Raw genomic sequence first — 19,682 nt, forward strand, 5'->3', positions numbered from 1 at the left:
TGAGATAAGAGCAATTTACTGGAAACAGCAATGAGATGAGAAAGGAAACAGTAACAGCAACAATAGCAATGAAAAAAGGTGTAAGAAAAATAAACAATTGAGAGCGTGAAAAGCTCCCAACAATAAACAAACACCACACCACTCCATGGCCACACAGTTTACTCAAATGGAGGATCCCCTTCTCTTGGGAGGAAAGACAGTCTTTTTCCCCCAGGGCAGCAAGGTGATATCATTTCAAAGCACATCAGGGCCCTGGCCATACTCTCTCCTGGCTACTGCAAAAAAATATCCCCATTCTGGCCAGAACCAAGGTATGAATGTTGCACCAATGGAGAAAACACATTCCTGCTACCTCTTGGCTTTGGGTCATAGTCACATTGTGCCAAGCAGTAATCCATGTATAAGCCCAGATAAAGTGAATCATGGCTGTACAAAACACAGGGACTGCCAGAGCCTACTGCAAATGCAAAATACTCTCCAATAGCAGTGGTGTAGTCCTCAGTCAAATTTGGTATCACAGAACAATTTTGTCATGGTGAGTAAAAACTAACTGTCTTTAAAGAGGAAAGCAACTTGCATTTTCAGGATGATGAAGACTTTTGCTAGCAGCAGGTATTCTGGCTGGAACCTATGTGAATGTGTTAGCCAGGAGCACCTATTTCTTGACTGGACTCAAAATAAGCTGCCTAATCACAAGTATACAACTCTTCAAGATGTGTGACAACTTGTGACCTCACACACTGCATCTGTTGAGGACAGATGAGGAATAATCCTGTTCAAGCCATTGGTGATTAAGAATTTATTGAAAATAGATCCAAAGATTTAATTGCATCTAAATAGAGTTTGGATAACATAAAGTAGCAGGATGTGTTATTAGATGTACCTAATGTCATCTTACCTTACATCTGTTAGTGTTCAGTGATTTTTTTTTTTTTGTTTGGAGATGTTTCAAGATAGCACAATAAGCTTTTATCCTGTAAGAATGCTCCCTGAAATAACATCAAATTTTCCTTGGAGAAGCAGTCTGGTAAAAAATAAAAGTCAGTATACTGAAACAATCTTGCTTTTTAAATCTACACATAGGGGAAAAAAATAACATTTTAAGAAGTCATCTGTATGGTTTACTGTATGTTTGGAAAGCAAAGTACTTAAGTCCAAGTTATAGATTATCTTCAGGCTGACCAACTTGATCTCAGTGATATCAATGTCTACAAATTGAAATACGGTCCTGAGAACAGGCTGAATTTTTTCAGTAACCAAGTGCTAATCTAAAATTAAATGGATGTATTATCCTAAATCATTCAAGCTACCACATTTCTTTATTAACACATATGCCCTAGCACTCTGTTGCAGTGGTCCTGTTGTCTCAGCTGTAAGTACAGTCATGACTGCACTGCTAGAGCATTTCCAGAATGAACGGGTTTGAAAACGTAAAGTAACTACTGTATGTTGTCATCTTATTGCAAAGCTACCATACCTCCTCAGTGATTTCTCACAGGCAGCTCCTCACAGCACTGACACCTTTGTCTTCACAGCACAACCAACAAACTCCATCTCTCTCCTCACCCAGCTAACCCACTCGTCTCCTTATTGGACACAGCTGTGGCCTGTTAAGGGCAGGCCTGTTCCTAATCTTTGGTGATTAGTACAGCTGCAACTCCTCAGGTGTGAGATTACCTTCTGCACTATTCTCTTACATTCTATTCCTCCACAACTATACACACAGTTCTACTCTCACATTGTAAATTGTGATGGTGGCTTTTAACAGTAATTTTCCTATAGAGTAAGAGAAAATCACATTGCCAGTGCCTTCAGTACCCACAGGTGAATTCCTTGCAGCCCCACAGATCTGTGTCTGAGTAGAGCAACAGGTCACTGACTACTTCCTCCTGGGTTGCAGGGGATGCCTGTCCTGGTCTACCAAGGGAGAAGGCTGGCTGTCCTGAGGATAGCTGGCCTCTCTGTTAAAGACTGAGGTAAAGAAGGCGTTAAATACCTCAGCCTTGGTGACAAGTGTGGAGTACCTAAGTACCTCATGACTTTTCCTCGTCTTTGATGACCATGTTGCCCTCCACATCCAATAAAAAGATGTAGATATTCCTTTTCCCTTCTTTTGTCATTAATATATTCATAAAACCATTCTTTATTATCTTTCACAGCAGTAGCCAGATTGAGTTCTAGTTGAGCTTTCGCCTTTCTAATTTTCCCTCTACATGACCTAGCAACATCCTTGTACTCTTCCTGGGTTGCCTTGCCCCTTCTTCCAAAAGTCATAAATTCTCTTAATTTCCCATCGAGTTACAGCAACAGCCCTCTGTTCAACCAGGCCAGTCTTCTTCCATGATGGTTTGTGTTTCAGCACATAGGGACAACCTGCTCCTGCACCTTTAAGATTTACTCTTAAAAGTATGAACCACCTTCCTGGATCTCTTTGTTGTCAAGGTCTGTTTCCCAAGGGACTCTCTGAACCATGAACATGCCAATGATCACCCTGTGGAAGGCCAATACAGAGATGTTGCTGACCACTTTTCTTACTTCACCAAGAACTGAGAACTCTCTCATTTCATGGTCTCTGTGTCAAATACAACCCCAACCACCAGCCCCTCTCTGCTTGTGAAGAGCAGGTCTAATGGGGTCCCACCCCAGCAGGCTGACTCACCACCTGTGTCAGGAAATTACCTTCCACACACTCCAGGAGCCTCCCAGGCTGCCTCCTCTCCTCTGTGTTGAGTTTCCAGAAGACATCCAGCACCTTAAGTCTCCCACAAGAGCAAGGGTTAGCAATCATGAAACATCAGCCAGCTGCTCATAGAATACTTCACTTGCCTCTTCATCCTGGTAGTTTATAACTACACCACACTTTATAAGCACACCATGTCTTCAAAAAGTCTGAAAAAATTGTGAAAAATTCCAAGCAAAGCAGAGGTTAAGTGCAGTTGCTTTGGATTTACCATGGTTGCATTTGTCAAACAGACAAGCTGAAAGCAAAGAGCACTTAGCAGCCATTCAAGAACTACAGGAGGTAGGAGATGAGGTATGTTGGTTTAATGATCAATTTGCAATGTGGCTCTCAATCAGAATTTTAGCTTTGAACAGCACCCTGAACATTTGGTTGCTGGACTAAGAGAATTGATGGTTGATACCTGAAGGTCTTAAGAAGGGTTGACTTTTTGGAGCTGATTTCTCAGAATACCAGGGGAGTGTTCTGCCATGAGGTCTTGGTGACACTATTTTTCCATCCTTTGCTATAAGTTTTAGTACCTTTTAATGCCTTTAAAACTTTAATTAAATCTTTTTGGACTCCTTGCCAGATTCAAATACCCTTTTGAAAAATCAGCTTTGTTTTTATAGGTCTTTATTCTAATGCAGCCAGTCCACAGATTTCACTAAGGAATTCCAAATAATATTTTAACTATGTAACTGTCAAAATGTCTGATCCTGGATGGGAGAGGGCTGGGTATTCAGCATGTTGGTCTGCCCTCTTTCTGTTGCCAACCTGATTAAGGTAGTGTAAATACATATTCAAAACATAAATTGATTGAAACAACTGTTAAGTCTGTCACCAGAATTAAATCATGGTTATAATAACAACAATCTGGAATCAATGAGTTAGAAACGGCATCCCAGTCCTACCTACCAATGAGTTTTTCACATGCAATGCACTCAAACAGAATTACTCCACAGTTAATCCTACACAGTTTTGACAATGTGCAAAGTGCACTAAGGATTTGAGTTCAAATGTTCAAATGTGCCCTCAGCTCCCGAAGCTAACAACTCATACTGACAAGTTATTAACACCAAAAGTAACACACTGTAAACTTTTTTAAATTCCTACTCCATTTCTAGTGACTGAAATCCCTCCTCTGGTAAAGCAATTTCCATAACAGTGATACTGCCGTAACTAATAGATATTTAAAAATAAGTAGTTACCAAAACATATCAGTATACAAATGGATGTGCCCATAGAGCATTCCTCTTTGTGGCATGAACCCTTGAGTTACTCTTGAATGAGACTGTGTGCTTGACTGGGTTGTGCTAATATAATGCTACATTACTGGGAAAGAACAGCTCCAGGCTTTTGAAGAAAAACAGTGCTCTCCAAAAATTCAAGCACAAGATGCAGAATGGGGCTTAAAAGTGAAGAGCAGGATGGCATCTGAACTCTTAGGGCAACAGACCAGGGTAGTACTGGATGTAGAGGTAACAAAGGTAGCAAAATTCAAGTATCTAAGACATGGAAAACATACCATATATACTAAAACCTAATGATAACACAGAATTTGCAGACCATTGAAGAAAGAGCAAGTAAGTCAATTAGCAAACACATAAATATAACGCCAAGTGAAACCAGAAATGATGAGGAAGAGGTTCTACTATAACCACCATTTTCCTGTCAGTGAAGCAGCTCAGATGCTGGATCCACAGTACAGCCAAGCTCCCCTATTATCTATTATATTCTGCTTAACAGTAACTCCATCTATATGCTGACCCAGAATAATAGAGGTGTGTGTAAAAGAGGCCAGGAAATCTGTGTTCAGCAATTGTATTTTAAATGAGAAATTCTTTCAATTGGCTAATTTCAATTGTATGTGCTAGCAAAATTGTAGCTAGATTGGTAATACAAAATTTGATTAGATTTCTAATATTCTAATTGGACTAACAATAAATCCCTGAGTTTGCATGAGGTGTGTGTTTCATTAGCCCAGATGCACTACACAAAGAATTTGGTCTGCTACCTTACCCTTAACTGTATTTGAATGCACTGCTCTTTAAAGTTATATAGCACATCTCACGTATTATTTATTCTTCTTTGCATATTCATCCAATGTAATGATAGACAAATTAACAGGACAGCTCTTCTTTTAACAAAAGGCTGCACATATATGAAGGCCTAGTGATTAGATATGTTTCATCACTTTTGATGCCATGACAATCAAAATGAGAATAGTGGTAATTCTGCCACAGGCTGTCCTAACTCCCCTGATGCTCTGGAAACAAGCAGGGACAGCACAGGTAAAGGCACAAGCTGCAGCAAGGAGGAGCACAAGCCTTCACAGCACTATCGAGCTGCCAGCACTGAGAGGTTCTTCTAAACCACAGGAGTTGGAAGCCCTGTGTCACACACAGAGAAGTTGTCTGTACCCTAAATTCACTCATACTGACTCTGTTTGACTTCCTGTCCTTCTCTGGAATGCCTGCATGCTCTAGTTGCTGCAAATGCAGAAAATATGTCATCCCATCTTGGTGCAAGTCTGGCTGGAGGGTTTGTCCTTTCCACTTACATGTTCTCTTCCGATGCTTCTGTGAAGCACCTGAGATCAAACTCTTCCCTTTGCACAGAAAGTTCTACTTCCTCCTGTCTGCAGGAGACTTCTATTTAACATTACATTTCTGAGACTTTTCTGTGAGGAAATAACACTGGAAAAATATTCCTCAGATGTTTGATGTTTGGGTATAATTACAATTTTTCACTAGTAGATACTACATACTACATAAAATTACATAAAACAAGTATTTTTTTAAAACAAGTATTGATAAATTAGTGATAAATGCTCATGAATAGAACTTCTGAAATCCCTTATGAAAATCATGGCCAGTCAGGCCAAGACAGAGTTACCAAAAGATAACAAACTACTTTGTATACCACAACACTTCTTTTGATAATTAATTGCAGCCCCCTTTGAATACATAACACTTGCAATAGTCCCTTCCAGAGAATCCATGTTTTTATCTCTCTGATGTGTCTCATTCCTTTGCAGAGTTCTTAAATAATCTGCATCCTAACATAAATCAATAATTTTTAAGGAGAATACCTTCAGGAAATTTCTTTTAAAAGGAGTAACACAGTAGCATGTGATGAAATACTGCAAAATATTAATGTGCTTGCTTGTTGCTTTCTCCATTCTGAATTGTCTAAGCATAATTTTTAATTTTTTTCCCCTGTATCTACTTTGTAGACATTCTTTCTACTTCAAAATACTGTCTTAGTCATAAAGCATCAAAGACCTATAAAAGCTGACTTTATGTGGTGTCCTGAAATCCCTTAGGGATGATCCAGGATTCAGCAGATTTAAGTAGTAGTTCTTCAAGGCTGAAATGACATCTAAGTGTGAAATGTCCTTTTAGGAAAAAAGTAACTCTTGGATACTATAGTAGACAAACAAGTCTTTTAAAAGACAACTCTTGCAGAGCAAAGTCACTACCTGGGTATTAATATATGTCTCAAGCCTGTTTTCATGCACTAAATGAAAGTGTCTGGGATAGATAAAGGCTGCTTGTGCAGCCTTATTGTTTACAGTTGGCACCGTGAGCTTAGCTAATGCTTAGTCATCCCCCAGCTCTACCTGTGGCTGTGCAAAGGCCTCTCTAGTGGAAAACAAACCATTCTCACTTAAAATTAACTGCAAAGTTACCAGCTGGGCTTTAAACACAGCATCTTGAAGATGCTGTGGTGACTGGGTATTGTGCAGCAGCCCTAACATTCTGACAAAACAATTAAGTGTTTACAGACAATGAGCTAGAAATGTTCTTTTGCCAGTTAACATAAAATGCTCATGACAATGAAAACACAACTAAAATTCAAGCAAGCAGTCTAGGTAAATTTACTAGTAATACAAACATGTAACAGAACTGAGGGATTCTATTTGTGGCACAATATCCTGCAATTACTCTTCCATGGCTGCAATACAGGCAGCAGGCTTGTATTGCAGGCTCCTAGGAGGTTTGTAGTGTTGGAGGGAAGAACTTCTTGGGTTAGCAAAAGCTTCATAGATCTCAAAATCAAGCTTAAAAAAAGGTATCTGAGGAAATGAGACTTTGAGGTTGACCTTTCTTTGCTATTATTTCTAGAGAAGGAAGTGATGGGACCATTTCAGTCTTCCTGCTCAGACAAGAAAGTACAGATGTGCTCTTTGTGCATGCAAAATATGTGGGAAGAATTCTTGTGAGGCAAGGTAAAGGGAAAACAAGATAAAATTATTTTTCATGCAATTCATACTAACTGAACTGGGAATGGAAATACTGAAGGAAAGGAAATTGTAAAACTCTGAGCTGTATTTTATCAAGAGCTACAATGTGATCTACTTAAAGAGAATTCCCTGGGGATCAGTCCAATATGCAAGAATTAATATATGCTCCCACACAAAATTTCAGTAATAATTTGAAACACCATGCAAGTTGGAAGAGGTAGAAAATATCTGAAATAAATTTAAGTAAAATATCTCTTATAAAAATATTGTGATTTTACTGAGCCAAGAAGCTCCTTTAGGGCTATTTAACACTTGTTACGATTCTAATTTTCTCCCACATTATTCCAATACTTAAACAATCTCAATTGCTTCTCAATGGAAAAAATACAGTAAGCTACTTTGCCAAAATACACCAGGTAAAGTGATTGCTTACATCTGATGCATCTAGAGGGAATTTTATTCCCAAAAGTGCTTCCAAGGCACTTGACATAACAAATGCATTGCATCATTTTTATTATAGACTGCTAACATGGGATTTTCTGGGAATTAATAAGGGTTCAAATTGTCTCCAGGCCCTTTCTGAGTAAATTTTGGTTTCTGTAGGAAAAAAACATCTAATGATATGGATCCTCTGCTTGACTTAACTGCATGTTCTCTTTGATGTCTTGATAAGTTCTCCCACTGTCTGCAGCAAACTCACTGCAATTCTCCACCATGGATTTTTGGGATAACTTTCATTGCTGTATTTTATCTTACTCAAGCCCTCTCATCTGCTGCAGAAGGATGGGTCACACCAACCTGCCTCCTGCCCTGTGCAGTCTTAAGTCAGTTTGCAAGGGAAAAAGAGGAGAGAGCAAACACCTTGGCAGGTGGCAGTCCCTCCCTGCCCTTGCTGCCCTGCAGGAGCAGGAGGCTCACTGTGCTCCTTGCACCCATCTGCAGCTCCAAAAGCCTCTGAGCATCCCCTCCCTGAGCAGCGGCTGAGCCAGCCTACAGGAACCAGGCAGAATTTCTCAGATGATTCAGAGAAGCTAAGGAAAGGATTATGGCTTTACATATATTATAAATGCTTACGCCTTCATACCTTCAAACCATCTGCAAAGGGTATTATGTACTTGAGGTTTGCCTGGTATTCTGCCTGACTTCTCTCCATTGCACGCAGAAGTTTCTGTAAACAAAAATGTTTCTTCCCCAGAGTTCAGTGCCTCCGAAATAAGAGGTGCACTGAATGTAATCTTCCTTGGGCTTGAGAGGAGATAGGAGACTCAGAAATGCTCTTGTAAACTCTCATACTTTTACAGAAAGAAATATGACGTTTGTATTGAATCCAAGGAAAAATTCATTTCACTAAGCTAAGAAGGAATTCACTAGAATGAAACATGTCAGGAAAACAATCAACACCAAAATCTAATAGAAAACAACCCCCAATACCCAAAATGAATGGAATTTAAACAAATTATTTTCAGAAAAGTTTGAAGGTGTAAAAAAAATTATAAAAACACTGAAAAAGCCTGACCCTAAAGAAAAATTCTTTTCAACTAAACTAAGGAAAAAATTAATGGGGTGAAATGTGTTAGGGAAAAACAAAAGCAAACATAACCAAATGGAATCTAAACAAACTGGTTTTGTAAAAAGGTGTTCTTCCTCAATTGTTCAGCAAGTTTTCTTTGAGAAAGTACAAGTTCAATAGCTCTCTGTTTGTCTGACTTTCTGCTACGAGGAAAAAGCATAAAACTAAAACATTTTTCTTTTGATAAAGCCCTCCTTGCCTTGTATGTGCATTACAAAGAGCTGAAACACAATAACAACTGCCTTTATCCTGAACAAGTCACCTTGAGAGGTACAATCTAACCCTGAATTTATTTATGGTGACTCTGAAATATGACTATTGAAATATGACTATATGAAAGGGATATATAGTACTGAAGAATGAATATGAAATACGTTTCATTTGAAGTGGTACATTATTACATAATGTCTTCTTTGTTATAAAGCCGCTTGTAATCTGATAGAAGACTGCAAGAACAAAAGGGAGACACTTTGGGTAGAGGAAGATTTTCTAAAACTCAACTGCAACACGAGCCCCCTGTTAAGTATGAAATCAAACCAACTATAGCCCCCTCTTCCAACATCTCTGTGGGAGAGTTTCCAAATAAAAAGCACATCTAAGTACTAATGTTTTGTGGCAGAAAACAGTACAGAAGAAGAGAAACTCACAAAAAATATTTTTTCATTGATTTTAAAGAATCTGTGCTTCTTCTTTCTTAGGTATGCCTCTATCAGAGGGAAACATGCCCAGGTTGGAGCTGCACATCTGCACCATCAGCTGCCTGGGGCAAGAGTGTAAGTCACGGGTCTGTTTATTCAGAGATTGCATTAGGATGTGAGTTGTCTCAAAATATTGCCTATTGAAAATAGCAATAACCTTTCCTAAACACTTATATACTAATTTTAAATTATTCACAGATTGTACAGGTACTGATATTTACATTCTGATGTTTTCTGTGTCAGATTGAGTTACTCCCCAATTATCTAACTAATGGAAATTACCTTGACTGTGTTTCTGACTCACAATGAGGGTACTAGTCCATGAAATGAATATACATACTCCTATCCCACAACACATTTATTGAAATCCAGGTGCCTTGTAAATATTTTTATGCTTTAAAGAGTATTACATAGTTGCATGAACAGGTGAGATGGAAAACTTATACAGGTTTTCTTATTATTTTTCTAAATATTAAGCATGATTGCTTCAAAAGTGGTCCTCAAAGAACCTGTGATCTCTCTCATGGAAGACATCTCATTTTTATTATAGGTGCTCCCTATGAATGAGAAACTTAGTTTTCATGCTTGTGTATACAATGTGCTTTGTGCAATCTACATTTTTAACCCTACTCTAAGACTTTACTGAAATTACCATATTTCTAGTTTGGCAGGAAATATACCTATTGTGCTTTTTGCTGAACTGCTTTTTAAAACAGATGTATCAATGAATCATGTTCCTTTATGTAGTCAGATTTTCTGAAGTGCAAAAGAAAATTACAAGGATTAATTCTTTAAAGGTAAGTCAGACTGGGAGGTAATTTGGATTAGAAACATGAACATTTTTTAAGATTTTAATTTTAAATCCATAAAAATATTCAAATATACAAATAATATGCCAAATTGACAAGATTAGTTCTGTAATTTGCTATGAAAATAGTGTGAGTCATTATCCTGAAGTATTCTACTTGAACAATTTCTCTCCTTCCAATTATTTCTCAATTAAAGTAATTATTTTCTTAGATGCTCTGCATATTTCATTTTCTTTTATTCCCTATGGTACTATACCACATAACAGATGTGTTGTAGCTTTTTGCTCTTGAAATTAAACCATTTTTGGGGAGGGAGGATAATATGTGGGGGAGAGAGTTCACTGACATACCATCAAAGGACTGCTAAACAGATACCCAGGTTATTTTATAGCCTCAACATTTCTTTATATTTTAAAAGCTTTTATGCAAAATGGCAAACTATAAAAAAATAATGGTCCTTGAAGGTTAGATAATGCCTCCAGGCCTAACTGCTGGCATTGATCCTGGATTAGGTAGTTTGAAAACAGTTCTTGGTACAATGCCTATGGAAAGTAATTTAATTCTCTTTGCTGCAACAAGACCCCACTGTGAACCACTACGATGGGAGGACAGAGCACTGGCCTCATCCTCACTGCATTCCATGGTGCTTCCTTTGGGACTGCAATTAAACTTGTGAATGAGCTGGTCTGATAGCAGGCAACTATGGACTTTCCATAGGTGCACCATGAGACGGCGATCATCAGGGCTCTTGCCTTCCTCAGGCAGTTTTTGGTGGCTCACTCACTATGTACCAAACCAAATGGACTGTCACAGGTCACCAGAGCACGACAGGATGTGCACAGAGAGGGGTTAAGCTTTGCTCTCCTACAGTGGCCCCATGAGGTGCCTGCTGGTGTTGAAGGGAACCAGAGAACCTGGAGGGGAAAGCCAAAGTCATGCAGAGCAGATCACAGCCCAGCAGAGCAGGAAAGTGCTGTGTGAGATGTCGCTGAAGGACACGAGAGAATACACGCACACTACTACTCAAGGTGAAGGGAAAAAAGGGAAGTTTTATTCTCTGACTCCAATATTTATAGTTTTACAAAAGTGACAGTAGATTAGAAAGTGACATTGACATCTCTGCAATGACACTAGTCAAACCAACAGTCCATCAACTCTCTCCTCTTCCATAAAAGAATAAAAAACAATGAGTTATTTACAGAAAGTGTGTGAGAGAATTCACTACAAAAATGTCAACATCAAAAAGCTTAGAAAATCTTAAAAAACCAGAGTGACAGAGAGGAGGTCCATTAATCCAGGATTACCTGAGGCAAGTCACCACCATATGGGCAAGCAGGTAAATCAGACGTGACATGAGTACCAAACAGTTTTGCTTCAACAGGATCCCATTCTGCCTTTGTGTCACTGTGCCATTAACCAATGTGGGTTACCTGGGAATTCCCCTGGACGGGATTCTGGTCACTGCTGCTCCATGGCAGGGAGCCTCTGGAGTTCAGCAAGGTGGGAATACTGCCCACACCAGACCCCTTCAGCCTGGGAGGGCTTGCTCTGCAATCTAAGCAGAGGTCTGAGGTAAAGACACACAGGGAGAAGGACTAGTACTTTATAACATTTGATTTGATCTTTTCTCTAAATGAAATGTGACATGTAGACATGGGACCACTGCATATATCATAAGGTCAGGTGTTCACCAGGTCAAAAATGCTTGCTTCCCTGTGCCACTCCAGCCTTCTTGTTTGTTTGCAGTACAATGCTGCACTTAGTTCCATACTCAAATGCTATGGCTTTCCTCAAGGAATAGACAGGAAGCAGACTTTATCCTCTCAGTGGTAATTCCTTCTAAAAGAGATATGTAATTATGATATGCAATGGCCCTCTACTCCACTGAAGAACTCTTTAGGCTGACAAGTTTTGCTTCAGATTTTACATAAGGTATACATTTTAGAAATTATAATCAATAAATGAACTTGCAAATGAAACCATTAATCATTGTGAATATTATATGTACCATCTATTAATCAGAGATTCAGAACTTATAAAATTCCTTCACCATGGATCAAAGTAAATTCTGATGAACGACACAAACATTCTGAAAAGTAATATTAATCCATGATTGCAACACTTAGCACAATGAAAAAAATTAACTGTAACTGAAAAATGGAATTGGATGCAAGGATATAGTAATTGGTGCTTGAGCAAGTGTAAGGGATTCAGGAATATTTACTGAAGTGAGAAATGAAAAGCCAACATACATAAAAAATAAATGTCAGAAGTTTTACTTCTCTGTGGAAAGGGAATAGTTTAATCACCTTTATTTAAAAAACATTTGGTCAATAAAACCAGGTAGAAACTCTGAGTGGAAAAGGATAAGATCTGCAGGGGGAGTTAGTGAGGGAAGTCAAGCTGAGATATATTTCTTGTCATAACCCAAATACATTGCTAAAATTAACAAAATATTACTCATAGAAGATTCTCATTTCATTGTGATGATTCATTTATCATTGATGATCCCTATTTCATCAACAGTGAAATAATTACAATAATATTGATATTTGCATCATGCTCAAAGGTCTTGAAAGTTTTGCCGTTATTATTATTATTTGTCAACAAAGCAATTACACTTCAGACATAAATACTTAGGCTTCAGCAACAAGTGTGATGTGTGAGTAGTGAGAAAGGCAACAATTTCAAGTAGTCATCTCTTTATGACATTGTGATTAGCTCAGAATGAATAGAAATCATCTTGTTGCCGTGAATTGTCTACAGAAGTGAATGGACAATTTTGAAATTTTCACTGTGAAAATGGAGAATGGATAGCAGGAAAAATGTTGATTCAGTTGTAGCATCTCAGCATTAAAAGGACTATTTAATGCACTTTCAGAGTCATAAATATAGCATGTCAAGTTGTAATAAGAGATATAGTCATTCAACAGAGAAGAAATAACTAAAGTCATGAAACACATGAAAAGCCTTCTCACACACTGGTTTTCTGTGGTGGGCAAAAGGGTTCTCCTTGCCAACACCAAAATGGGCCTGCAATACTAGCATGTGTTCTACCATGGGAAAAAGTCCTTATTAAAGGGCAGGTGTCTGTACTGTTAATATGAGTATGTTATATGCTTTATAACTTCAGAAGGTACTTTTAAAAACATCCTTCCTTGACTTACAACGTTTAAAACTCTTTTTTTTTGATTCATTATAGTGTAGCACTCTATAAACCTCAGTTGGCTCTTATTTTATGATTTCCTCTTTCCTCTCCTAAGCACCAAAGTTAAAAATATGTATTTGTAGCCTGGCAGAGGAAACAAACCCTCTTCCATGCTCAAATTACTTAAATTGTCTTAATTGGAGTACCAATTAAATAATTAACTGATTTTTCCACAACACACTAAAATGACACTTCTCAGAAGTGATCTGTTGAGTCAGATTGTCTGCAGATTCAGGGAGTGCTGCATCTTTTGATGTTGAGCGTACACTTCAGAAGCTTTCTTTGTAGCTGCAAGGAATGGAAACTGTTGTTCTAAGGCAAAATGAGACATCAGCATAAAAGGTAAGAAAGGGGGCAATGGTGAAGAGTTGCCTACTCTGTTGACTGTTGTGGGAATGCAAGAGATATAGCTAATTTTTGCTAAACTCTTTCATGTAGGAAAAAAGAATCTGCAGAATCAGAAAAAAATCCTAGCAGCCTAATAGTAATGTTATACTACTGGTACTGCTGGAAAAGATTCACTCCTTGATGCCAGACCTTCACAAGTAACGACACACACATGGAGTTCAGTGGGTCTGCTGTCTTCAAGGTGTTTGAAAATGTTTTCCCAGAGTATTTGTTTTGTTACAAAGAAGCCAATCAACAAGGTAAAGATGACCTGTAGGTCACCAGACCCTCCTTCCACCCCTCTTTGAAGGTAGGAGTAATATTTGCATCCTTCCCATCCTCAGAGTTTTGTTTTCCATAACACTCTAAAAACTTAGAGAGTGTCTCCATATCCCTTCCAGGTTATCTGCCCCTGCTTCCACCTTTTTATATTTGTTTGGTCAAGGCCAACTTAACTGTACAGGCCTCCTGCCACCTTGGCTTGACCTGTTGCTTGCCCAGTTGGACTTTGCTTCAGTTGAAGAGGAGTATGTTTGAAAATCAACCAGATGCTCTGGACCTCTTTTCTCTCCAGAACCATCTGCCAAGGGACTCTTTCAAGCCTTTCCCCTCGGCTGCCTGGGGCTGTGAATGGAATTAGCACTGTGCAGAGATCAGGACCAGTCTGCTCTCTTGCAGTCCAGGGCTGGCATCCAGTTTTTTGCCTTGTTCCATCCTCTAAGGATCCTGAACACCTCTATCTCATGGTTACCCAAGGCTTGCACATCACTATCCTGTCCATTCCTTTTGTAAGTATGAGCTGCAACAGAGCTGCATGAGCTCCTTGACTCCTCCATCACCTCAGCCAGGAAGTTGGCATCAATGCACTTCAAGAGCCTCCTGTATTTCTCTGGGTTTTTTCAACTTTTTTTTGGAGTTTTTTTAAATACCGTGTCTTAGTGTGAGGTGTGAAGTTACCATTGGTAACTGCCAGAGTTGTCAGACGGATCTAGTCTTTGATATTCCCAGTATCACCTGATCACTGTCTCATTGCTGGACACTTGTTCTAGACTATTAATGCTGTCAGAACTCTTCTATTAAAAATAGAAACATTTACCATTGTATACAACCTACAGTAAAAAGAGCTGAGCTCTACCTATAATGAAACTTGAAGCATGGTTGACTAAACTCCCATCACTGTCATTTCTGAGAGCACTAACCTGTTTTGTGTCAGGTGGCTGTGGCAGAAAAGAATAACAGAAAGGTGTTTTGAAGGAAAATGTGTTCCATCAGAAATGTTTAAGATAACAATGTCAAGTCACAACTTGAGGGCAATTTTAACTGCTGGTTCTTACTAGCTCCAACATTAACAATTGATTTGGGTGGGTGGGGAGGGAGAGGAGTGCAGGAGTTAAATATGCTGCTCTACAAAAAACAGTAATCTTCATAAAACTGTCACATTCTTTGTATTTGTCACTCATGTCCAGCATTAGCAAAAAGTGATGCTAATCTTTGGAAAGTTGAAAAGACATTAAATTCCTTCCTCTTTAATAACTTATAGCAGGGTCTCAAAAGATCTGCAAAGAACTTGAAAGCAGAGTTGCTTTCAATATTTAAAATGTTATGAATATTCATCTTTCACTTTTACTCTGACTCTATCCACCACAAATGCACAGGACAAAATGTTCAAAATGTTTTCCATGCTGGATCTACTTAAATGGTTCTTTTCTCCCATATGATTTGTCAACTCTGCAAATATTACTCAGGCCCCTGTTTACTTCTTATCCATATATAAAGCACGTTTTTGAAACTAAATCCTTATTCATTACAGTCTGATTTTTGGATTAAGTGTTTCCTGAAAAAAATATACTATATTTTGGACCATTTTCTGCATTGCTGTTAATCCCTCAGGCCTCCATAAATTGCCTTAGGCAAGGACACCTTCCACTAGACCAGGTTACTCAAAGTCCCATCCAACCTGGCTTTGAACACTTCCAGGGAGGGGGCAGCCACTACTTCTTTGGGCAACTTGTGCCAGTTCCTCACTACCCTGAGACTAAAAAATTTCTTCTTAATATCTAATTTAAATCTCGTCTTTTAGTTTAAAACCATTTTCCCCTCTCCTATCATTATCTACCCTATCTATGTAAAAAGTCCTTCCTCCTCTTTTTAATAAGCCGCCTTTAAGTACTGAAAGGCCACAATGAGATCTCCCCATAGCCTTCCTTTCTCCAGGCTGAACAACCCAGCTCTCTCAGCCTGTCTTCACGGGATGTGTCCCAGCCCTCTGAGCATCTTTATGGCCTCCTCTGGACCTGCTCTAACACATCTGTGTCTTTCCTGTGCTGAGGACCCCCGACCTGGGCACAGCACTCCAGGTGGGATCTCACCAGGGCAGAGGGGAGAATCACCTGCATGGAGCTGCTGCTGCTCCTGCAGCCCAGGATGGGCTTGGCCTTCTGGGCTGTGAGTGCACACTGATGGGTCACGGCCATATTTTCATCCATGAGAACCCCCAAGCCCTTCTCTGCCAATGTCTTGTCAATGGCATCTTCTCTCAGTCTGGACTCGTGTCTGGGACTGCCCCAACCCAGGTGCATCTCATTGCACCTGGACTTGCTGAACCTCATGAGGTTCATTTCCCAAGTGTGTCCAGGTCCCCTGAATGGCATCCCTTACTTCTACTGTGTCACCTGCACTGCTCAGCTTTGCGTCAGATGGTGCATGGATCTCATTGTCTGTGTTCTCGATAAAGATATTGAAGAGCATCAGTCCCAAAACAGCACCCTGAGGGTCACCTCGTGTCACTGGTCTCCACCTGGACATTGAGCCATTTGCCACAACTCTCTGTCTGTGTCCATCCAGCCAGTTCCTTACCCATCATGTCGTCCACATCTCAAATACATGTCTCTAATTTGGAAGGAAGGATGTCATGTTCTTCATCATCCATGAAGAACATTGATGTGTTTCTTGTGAGAACATGTGACTTCACAGGAAAAGAAAGGATCATCCCAGAAAAATCTACAGCTTTTCCACTGAAAGATTTGGAATCAGAATGCTCATTTTCAAGCAAAAAAAAAATCAAAACAAAACCAAAAACAAATCCAAACCCACACCTTACTAACAGAATAGTCTTCTGTTTGTTTCTAAGTGAGCTTTGTTACCCCATATACTCCCACTGATGAATTAAGCTCTCTGGCAGGAGGTTTCTTCTGCTCCACATCATTTGGTTGTTAGTGTATACCCAGCAGCAACATGTTTTATAACCTTCAGAAAATATGAAACATTGCCATTTGTAATATGAATCCATGAGGGTATTCTCATTATATAAAGAGGAAATCTGTTAAACTCTCACCAAGCTGAGGAATATTTTCTTTCCAATATATTGTTTGTTTCCTTTGGGAAATACTGTCTTTAATAAAAAAGCACCTTTGTAGAGGCTGTAATGGGTTGTTTAAAAACAAGAAAATGAAAAACCCACACGCAAGTCCTAAGAGAGAAGATGTGAAGGGAATTAAATATTTCTGCTGTCAAAGCATTAAAAACAAAAATACGAAATGTGCTATATTTAAATTAACTTTAATAAGAAGTACAAAAAGATAATGTTAAGCAATATTTTGCATGTGGTTAATAAATATTCTTCAACAGCAAGCAGTGACACATTCAAACATAAATCCAGTTATTTCTTTTACATTTTAGAAAAGTAACGATTTTCCCAGTTAAAACAAGGTCACAAATTACAGAATATTATAATCTTCTTTAATTATTTATAACTATGAAACCTACTAAATAAGTAAACTGTCACCCAGAAGATTTTATATGACATTGATGTTCAAGGTTAAGTATACTTACATTTATCATGCAGTTTCTTATTGTGCATATTTGATTGGTGTTTAATTTCAAAATTATTGGTTTCATTCTTCCCATTCCCATATTTCTTTTTAATATACTGGGAGTGCCTATTTTCCAAGTCCTATACATTTTCACACCTAAGTGACTCACTAAATTAGATGTGTCATACAATGCATAAATGTTTTCTGACTCCAGCCCAGCTGAGAAATTGCAAACCATGTATGAATCAGAGACCACTTTGTTTTTACTATTTTTTTTAATCAAGTAAAAAACATTTAGTGTAATCACTTTCATTCAAATTAAAGTGCCTTCAAATGTTTTCTAATAAAGTGACTATTTGGAGGGGAGAAGGTGAAGGGGTGCAGTTTAGGAACTGATATTTTAACAGTTTATAGATACGGTGCATATGTATTCTAACAGATGTAAAGTACTACATTGCATTCCGTGCTATTGCTAAGCTACAGTAGCCTATAAACTGATAAATTCAGCCAAAATGAACATCTAATAAAGAATATCAAAAGCAGTTGATCAAAGTAATATCTTGTTCCATTCGCTATTTCCATCCATCCTCAACGACGTGGTTTGATGGATAAAGTATAGGAAAGCAAATATAACACTTCAACCTGTTGAAGCTCACCCCTTTTAATATCAGATGAATGAAAGCACTCATTGCAATCATCAAAAACCTTGAATGCATAAGGACACACTCCAGAACACCTTATCAAGTAAAGTATTCACATTATGTAAATAATTTGAAAGCAAAATAGAACTTTTAAATTATCCAACAATAAAAATATAATCATATATATTTATGTAGACTCCAACACTAGAGGAAGAGTATACATTATCTTGCATATTTTAAAGTATCCTCAAAATTCCTTTTTGTTAGTGCTATCACCTCAACCTGACTTACAGCACTTTCATAATATTCTTAAAAGGTATTAATAAATATCAAGGAAAAAACAGACAAAGCTCTGTATTCCAGTATGGTTGACACTTTTTTAAGGGCTTTAAGGGCTATTTTCATGGATTAGAGAACAGACAACCCATATCCAAAGGAGAGCCCAGGTATAGTTAGGTGTACTCCTCTTCTGGAAAAGTCCTTACTGACTTCACTGATAGAGATAAATATGACGAGGATGTAGATTAGTTTTATTTTAATTTCAGTCCAAATTTTGCCCTGATCTCCATCAGAGATGTCAAGCCCTCAAAATTTATCCTCTTCCAGTAAGATATAATCACAGACCCCAAAAACATGAGTTAAGAGATTCACCTAGAAAGATTTGAATCTAAAAAATTAAGTGGTTTCAAGAAGAGAGAAAGAAAACATTTTATGCAATTAACATATGCCAGGCATTGTAACAAAGTTTTGATTCTTTTACTTCTACTGCTAAAGACCTAAAGTCCCTCACTGATTCTCAGATGACTGTAATTAATAATTGGATTAGGAAGTTTGGGTCATCTACAGAAATGAGGTGGAGGCTTCTTTGACTGAAATGAAAAAAAAAAAAAAGAGATATTAAAGGGATGTAACCAGAATTTATATTGTGCACTAAGAACATTCTAGCAGGATGTTCACTGGTGCTGGGATGAGATGGAAGGAATCCTAACACTGTTTTATAAAGAACCATTCATTTTACTCAAGGCAGAAGGGCAATCTGACTTTTACACAAATTCACATAATTATTTTAGCATTTGTGTAAGACAAAAACTTTATATGTGATATGAAATTATTCCACATTCGGAGAGTCTGTTTAGGTATGTTTAGATATTTCTACAATTGCCAAAATGCGTTTTTTAAATGAAGCCATTTAACTTACTGGGTTTATTTTAAAATGTTTTCTTCCTCTACTTTAAAACTCATTGCATGGGTTTAAAAATTTTAGCATTATGTGTCTGCACATAATCGGGCACAGATGATGATAGCTTCATTTCCACACTGAAATAATCTTTCATGCAAATTTGTTAGGAGTGGTAATGTTCAGCAGCATAGACTTCATCTGTTTTGTGAAGGCCATGGCAAAACCCATGCACTACTATGCCTTCAGAAAAGGAATGAGAGGTATGGAGGATTAGTGCTGACTCTCTGTGCTTAAGTGAAAGCCATGCTTTTTAAGAAAACAAAGTGTAGAATTAACAAAATTCTACCTAATTTCTGAAGCTTCTTTTCTCCTTGCACCCAATATGTTCCAATCAGCAGGAGACACAGAG

The sequence above is a fragment of the Zonotrichia leucophrys genome, chromosome 4 (genome assembly GCF_028769735.1).
Source record: "Zonotrichia leucophrys gambelii isolate GWCS_2022_RI chromosome 4, RI_Zleu_2.0, whole genome shotgun sequence".
In the NCBI taxonomy this organism is placed as follows: Eukaryota; Metazoa; Chordata; class Aves; order Passeriformes; family Passerellidae; genus Zonotrichia; species Zonotrichia leucophrys.